Raw genomic sequence first — 8,180 nt, 5'->3', positions numbered from 1 at the left:
CCTTAAAGCAAAGTACATGGTTGCTGAAAGACATTTATTTGTTCTAAAAACATTTACTGAGCTGCAACTTCAGGCTGAGCCCAGGCCAATTCAAGATGGGGAAACAGATCCACTACAGGGTCTACCCACCCTCAAGACCTACCAACTTGTGCCATTGAGAATGGGCCGCTGTGCCGTGGGACGCTCTCTGTGGGACATACCCGGACCTGGCTGCGTCTACAAGGGCTAGATGGTGTTGCATCTCCTTCAGCTTTTGTGCGGGTGTTAAGTTGGGTGGTTAGCTGTGAGACATTCTGTGCTCACTCATTTGACTTGAACCTGAGGAATGACTTTCTACTAAGATCTCCCTTATTAACAGGATTTCTAAGTCTGTCATAAATAAGCAGATTATGTGCACATTCCTCCATATAGAGGAAACTAAAAATGTGTTTTGCGTAAGTGGGGAGTGTGAGAAAGATAGACCCCAGCTTCTCTCTCTCATCCTCCCGTCCCCCCTCATCCCTCCTGCTACCAGCACATCGGCTGAGGGAACCAGGTGTGGAAGTTCTAGGAGGGGTGGCCTTCAGGTAGCCTCACATCACCTAGCAACCAGGACACCCTTTGAACGTAGATGGAACAAACAGCTATTGACAGGCATTTGTTAAGGAAATGGAAAACGGCTGAAGGCAAACCCCAACTCCAGCCTTCAGAACTTGGGGAAATGAGGGTGTGAGAACTCCAGGGGCGATGTCCAGCACCTTAGCTGGTGGAAGCATCCCCTTCTCCCTCGTCCTCGTGGCTTCCCCCCGCGAGGGGCTTCATTCCAGGCTGTCCCCATCTTCCGCCTTCTCCTAGACTCCCTAGAACCCCCTGAGTGCCCTTTCACGAATACCCCTCGGCCCTTCCTCCTCCTACTGTCAACTAAGCATGAGAAGGAGGCAGGAGGTCTTTGAAGGTTTCGGCCGCACTCTGTTCTCTCTCTCTCCATTCCCTGTACATATGTATTCATGGCTGACATTTCTGCTCATTTCTGGACGAGTCTTAGCGCTGTGTCTCTGTCCCTCACCAGTCAGTCTCAAGCCAGGTGATGTTTTCATCTGGCATCTCCAGCCAGCCATCCCGAGGGCCCCTCAAATTCAGTGGGTCTGGAAGGAACTCTGGTTCACCCTTCCCAGGCCAGCTTCTGTACCCTGTTACTGCTGCGTGTACCCCATGCTCTCAACCCTCTGGCTTTAGCATCTGTGGTGGTTTGTAATAATTCAACCTGATTAAGTGACCACCGTCAGTGTCCTAGGTGAGTCATCGCCCCACGGGGCTCACAGCTTAACGCTCCCTCCTTCCTGCCCCCTCGGCCTGGCTCGTGGCCTGGCTCTCCTTTCCATTCTTCCAGTTCACTCTGTAATACACCCTCCCGGACCCTTGCATCCAGTGCCTCGAGGGTCCCCCACCCGGCCTGCAGTCTCTTGCTATTGCCCATGACGGGCTCTTCTCTATCACCGCCCCCTCTCTCCTGCTGGCCTGTCTTCTTCACCTACTGGCCTTCCAGGCCTGCCTTCAATGCCATCAACAGCTTCTCCAGCCTTTTCTCATCAGCCCCCAGAAGCAATCTCTCCTTCTTCCGAATTTTCGTAGCGCTTTCTGACTCAGAGTCTACCCTGTAATAGAACTTTGGGATGTATCATTTTCCCCATGCAGGTCGAGGGCCTCTGGAGGTGAAGTTACTCTTTGTATCCCTAGAGCACCCAGGACAGTGCCTTGCACACAGCAGGTGCAGGAGGACCCTTAAATGAAGGAGCAAATGAACCGAAGGCCTGAAGTGTATCCCAAGACCAAGATGCCTAATCAGGGCTGCACGGCCGTGGCCCCAGCCCCACTTGGAGATCCTTCTGATTCTCAACACGAGAGCCCGTACGTGTGAGACCTCCTCGCCCAGGCTGAGGGCTCAATCGTGAATTCCTCCCCACTCCGCCTGTAGGCCTTCCTTGTGACTGTCACCCTGCCACTGGGAGCTCAGATGACCCCCTCCCAGGGCCCCATTTTCAAGACTCCTTTCCTCAAGTGGTGGCGGTAGGATTAAATGGAAAAAGGACCCGGCGAAACACCTGACAGAAAGCCCTCAATGCATTTCCTCTCCTCCTCCAAGCACAAGAGGAGAAATGAGAGTAAGTGCTGCCTACACAAAGTGGAGACCCCAGACGTGGGAAGGCGCTGGCGTCCCCGCCCTCGCAGTGCTCCCTGTCACCGGGGCTCCCGAACCACTTCTTCCGTGCTCGTGCTCGTGGCCGACCAGCTCCAGGGTGCAGCACAGGAAGGTGTGGCCAGGTCATCCTGAAGACACCGGAGTCCCAGGAGGGCTTAGGGCTCCCCACTGGGAGGTGAGCTGCGAGCTGGGCCCTGGGGCAGGTCAGGTGTGGTCACATTGACTCACAGTTCTCAGGTGACAGGCTCTGGGACCCTGCCCTCCCTGGGTCTCCTTGGTGGCCCAAGTCAAGCAAGTTGTTGCAATTTGGCCTGGAGGGATTACAAAATCCTGCCGTGATGGGGCGAGGCGCTGCCAATCTGAGATAAACAAACTATGTTAGCTGCGCCGGCAGAGGGGGGACAAACGTACTCAGGCTTCCAAACCCGAGGATCCCTCCAGACGTTCATCCCTGAGCCCAGCGATCCTGCTCACCTCAACCTCAGCCTGTAAGAGCTGCAGTATTACATTCCTTGTTTTGTAGACGAAGAAATAGGCTCAGAGTTTCTAAGCACCTTGACCAAGGTCACCAGTTCTTAGAGCAGCAGGTGGAATGGTGTCTCCCCAGCCCTAACCCTTTTTTGATCCTGGAAAGGTTATGGATACCACGTTTGATTTTTGTTTTGAATAGTTGAATTTATTCTGCTCAAGGTGTGATTTAGTCCATTTGGGGATGGAAGGTGCCTCCCTAGCCACTGCAGGGTGATTCACCAGTAAGGGGAGAGTTGTACTTACTCTGAGGCAGAGTATTGTCACATGTGCCCACTTCATCTTCCCACAGACCTGAAGCAGCAGGGGCCAGGAATGCAGATATGACAAAGACACGGTCCCAGCCCTCAGGAAGCTCATCGTTTAGTGAACTGTGTCATGAAAGTTGGAAAAACTAAGCCATATGATTCCTTTGGATAGTCACAATTTTATGTATCCAAATGCAGAAGGAAGTTGTCAAAAGATTTTGCAGGCCGAGGAAGGCTCATTTGCTGTGCATGGGCAGCAAGACCCCTGTGTATGAAGGCGTGAGTGTGGCAGTTCAAAGTTAAAGGAGCTAGTTAGTGCCAGAGTACTTTATCAGAGGGGTGATATCCTTGAAGTCCCTTTGCTGGGATTTTGTGTTTTGAATTTTGCTTCGTGGATCATGGAGTTTTAGAACCGGAAGGAACTTTAGAAATGTCACTGGAAAGATGGAAGTCAGAGCAGCGATGTGGTGCAGAGCCCCCCCCAGGCAGAAGGGAAGCCGCTGGGTGCCTTCGTGGCTCCTCTGCCGGTCTCTGGGCCAGGGCCATCTCCTGGCGGGCTCCTGCGAGGACACTCCACCCCGGCTCCGCTGCTCATGACACTGTGTGAGTCTTGGCTCTCAGGGGTCCCAGTCACCTCTTTCCTTATCCTCGTGTCTGACCAGGATGGTAGAAAGAGTTTTATCATAAATGGCTGAGAATGGCTGATACGTGTACCTCATTATCAGTTATTAATGACATCCTTCATTAAGCTGGATGCTTTGTGATTATTTTAACATGTATTTTCCGAACAACCTACAGATAATTATGATTACCCTGATTCTGGGTGTGGAAAAAATGAGATTCTGCTTGATTGACGTTTTTGCAAGGTCCGACAGCTAGTCAGCACCCAGAGCAGCACTGGGGCCCACATCTGCCCGACTAGAAAGCCCCCGCTGTCTCCTCTGCGTTACAGAGCCTCCTAGCTCTCCCTGAGGATCGTCACGTGAACATGTTTGGGAAGGAGCACAACATACTCATGATTCAGGATTTCTCTCAGCAGCCACCTGCGTCCCTGACCACTCTCGGTCCGGGCTACACGTCCCTCTCCTGTGCTCCTTTGGAGCCTTTTCCTAAACTCATCACAAAATAAGCTTTGTCCCTCTGTATCCCCAACGCCTAATCCTGTGCCTATCCCCTAACACGTATTTAAGAAATATTTTTTAATAAATAAATAATGGAATCAATGAGTAAATGAAAATTGTTTCCTCTTATTCCACATTTCTGTGTATCTTGGGGCAGTGGGCACCTGTAGCCCAAAGAAATCTGTGCCTAGCACTCAATTTTGTACTTTTAAAGTCAGACTGATTCAAGTGTAATTTACAAACAGTAAATTCACCAATTTTAAGTGTGCAATTTGATGAGCTTTGAGAAGTGGATACAGTGTGTAATCATGACAACTATCGTGATTAGAACATTTCCATCAACCAGTAAGTTTCCTTGTGCTCTTTTGCAGTCAGTTCCCTCCCCCCATGCTCTGGCCCCCTGGCAACCACTGATCTGCTTTCTATCATTATAGCTTTATTTCTTCTAGAATTTCATGTAAGTGGAATCATTTCAACTTAGCATAATGCTCTTGAGATTCAACAGTGTTATTGTATTTGTCAGTGGTTCATTTTTATTGCTAAATAAATTACATTTTGTGGAGAGACCACCGTTTATCTATTTATCACATGAACATTTGGGTTTTTTGCAGTCATGTACTCTTGTACGTAAAACTGCTGTGAACCTTTCAAATACAAATTCTTATTTGGATATATACTTTCATTTCTCATAGAGAAATACCTAGGATTGGAATGGCCAGGGCATATGATAAAAGGTTGCTTAACTTAGAAACTGCCAAACAGTTTTCCAAAGGCTACCACGTTAACATTCTCACTAGCTGTTTATGAGGCTTCCGTGTGCCCCACATCCTCACGAACACTTAGTATTCTCATATCTTTTAAATTTTAGTCATTCTAATAGATGTATAAGATTATCTCATTGTGGTTTTAATTTGCACAGTCCCCTGATAACTAATAATGTTGAGCATCTTTTCATGTGCTTATTGGCATTCTCATACCTTCTTTTGTAAAGTGTCCAAATTCTTTGCCTACCCCTTCATTGCATTTTACTCAATACTGAGTTGTAAAATGATTGTCTACATAGAAAACCTCTAGGAATCTACCCCCCAAATCTCCTTGAACTGATAAGTGAGTTTAACAAGCTCACAGGATAAAAGGGCCACACGCAATTATATTTTTTATACTTTAATGAACTATTGGAAATAGAAATTAAAAACACAGTAGTATGTTCAGTCACTCAGAAGAATTAAATACTGGGGACGTCAGCAAGGTGGCAGGCTAGGAAGATCCAGGCCCTAGTTCTCCCACAGAAACATCAAATAAACAACTATATGCTAACCAAAATAACATTTAGAAGCTCTGGAAACCGGCAGAGATCTACAGAAACCAAGTGAACACTCAGTCAAGAAAAAGCTTCACTCAGAATGGTAGAAGATTTTGTGATGCTTTTACTTGCCCTCGTTCCACCCCCCACCATGAAGTCAAGAGGAAGAGGCCCGATCTTCATTTGTGTCCCTTGGGCCAGAAAGAGTCGAGTGGAAATTGTTAACATTCTAGGCTATCTGTGGGCTGCCCAAGGGACTGGTATCTTTCTTCCTGACTCAGAACTCAGGGAATAGCAGCAAAGTTTGGATCTTAGTCTGGAAGCCATGGAAGGAACTGGTGGGCACCTTGGCATGTGAAACTGCAGGGGAACCACAGGTCCACAGGTGCCTGGGGGCAAAAGATTGTGGGCAGAGGAATACACAGGACATCTAAGACCCTGAGAAAAAGCTGGAGTGAGACTCTTTGGGAAATAAATACATTTATTATTTTTTTTAAATTAAATTTTATTTTTTTATACAGCAGGTTCGTATTAGTTATTTTATACATATTAGTGTGTATACGTCAATCCCAATCTCCCAGTTCATCCCACCACCACCCCACCCCCCGCCACTTTCCCCCCTTGGTGTCCATACGTTTGTTCTCTACATCTGTGTCTCTATTTCTGCCCTGCAAACAGGTTCATCTGTACCGTTTTTCTAGATTCCACATATGTGTGTTAATATACGGTATTTGTTTTTCTCTTTCTGACTTACTTCACTCTGTCTGACAGTCTCTAGGTCCACCCACATCTCTACAAATGACCCAATTTCGTTCCCTTTTAAGGCTGAGTAATATTCCACTGTATATATGTACCACATCTTCTTTATCCATTCATCTGTCGATGGGCATTTAGGTTGCTTCCATGACCTGGCTATTGTAAATAGTGCTGCAATGAACATTGGGGTGCATGTGTCCTTTTGAATTATGGTTTTCTCAGGGTATATGTCCAGTAGTGGGATTGCTGGGTCATATGGTAGCTCTATTTTTAGTTTTTTAAGGAACCTCCATACTGCTCTCCATAGTGGCTGTATCAGTTTACATTCCCACCAACAGTGCAAGAGGGTTCCCTCTTCTCCACACCCTCTCCAGCATTTGTTGTTTGTAGATTTTCTGATGATGCCCATTCTAACTGGTGTGAGGTGATACCTCATTGTAGTTTTGATTTGCATTTCTCTAATAATTAGTGATGTTGAGCAGCTTTTCTTGTGCCTCTTGGCCATCGGTATGTCTTCTTTGAAGAAATGTCTATTTAGGTCTTCTGCCCATTATTTGATTGGGTTGTTTGTTTTTTTAATATTGAGCTGCATGAGCTGTTTATATATTTTGGAGATTAATCCTTTGTCCATTGCTTCATTTGCAAATATTCTCTCCCATTCTGAGGGTTGTCTTTTCGTCTTGTTTATAGTTTCCTTTGCTGTGCAAAAGCTTTTAAGTTTCATTAGGTCTGAGAAATAAATACATTTAGAAGCAGCCAGGGGAAGGGGGTGGGCAGGGGCAGGGGTGGTTGAGAGCATATACACACAGGCCCAGACAGGGTATACTCCCAGAAAAGAGCTTAGAAGCTCCTAAGCCTTCACCTTGTGCTGATCTCCAGGCTCAGGGACCTGCTAATTAGTAAACGTCTCCCATGGCAGTCTGCAAAGAGTGGTAGAGTGGCTGTTTTTTCAAATGCCTGGTTTTCAATAAAAGATCACAAGGCATGCAAAGAAACAGGGAAACATGGCCCATTCAAAGGAACAAAATAAATCTCCAGAAACAATCTCTGAAGAAACACACACAGTGGACATGAGAGACAAAAAGCTATAAGCATACAGACAAATACGTTACAACAACTGTCTTACATATGCTCAAAGAACTAAAGGAAATTAGGAAAACTACATATGAACAAGGCAACGATATAAAATGAGCAAAACAGAAAATTCCAGGATGAAAAATACAATAATGAAATTTTCACAAGAGGGATTCAACAGCACATTCAGATAGGCAGAAGAGGGCTTCCCTGGTGGCACAGTGATTAAGAATCCTCCTGCTAATGCAGGGGACATGGGTTTGAGCCCTGGTCCAGGAAGATCCCACATGCCATGAAGCAACTAAGCCCGTGCACCACAACTACTAAGCCTGAGCTCTAGAACCGGCGAGCCACAACTACTGAACCCACGTGCCACAACTACTGAGGCCCACGCACCGAGAGCCCATGCTCCACAACAAGAGAAGCCACTGCAATGAGAAGCCTGTGCACCTCAAAGAAGAGTAGCCCCTGCTTACCGCAACTAAAGAAAGCCCACACGCAGCAACGAAGACCCAACACAGCCAAAAATCAATAAGTAAAATAAATAATTTTTTTAAAAAAATTTAAAAAAAACAAATAGGCGGAAGAAAGAATCAGTGCACTTGAAGACTGGACATTTGAAATTATCAAGTCTGAGAAGAAAAAAAGAAAAAAAAAGGAAGAAAAATGAGCAGAGCCTAAGAGACTTGTGGGACAGAACAAGCAGACCAGTATAAGAATTATGGGAGTTCCAGAAGGAGAAGAAAGAAAAGGGGCACAGAGAATATTTGAAGAAATAATTGCTGAAATCATGTCAAATTTAGGGAAATATACGGATATAAATTCAATAAGCTTAACAAACTCCAAGTGGGATAAACCCAAGAGACTCACACCAAGACACATTATCATCAAAGTGTGGAAAGCCAAAGATAGAGAATCTTGAAAGCAGCGAGAGAAAAATGACATCACATTGATCATCACAAATGATCCCC

This window comes from Eschrichtius robustus, chromosome 10 (assembly GCF_028021215.1).
Source record: "Eschrichtius robustus isolate mEscRob2 chromosome 10, mEscRob2.pri, whole genome shotgun sequence".
Classification (NCBI taxonomy): domain Eukaryota; kingdom Metazoa; phylum Chordata; class Mammalia; order Artiodactyla; family Eschrichtiidae; genus Eschrichtius; species Eschrichtius robustus.
Note: the sequence above shows the minus strand (reverse complement) of the source record.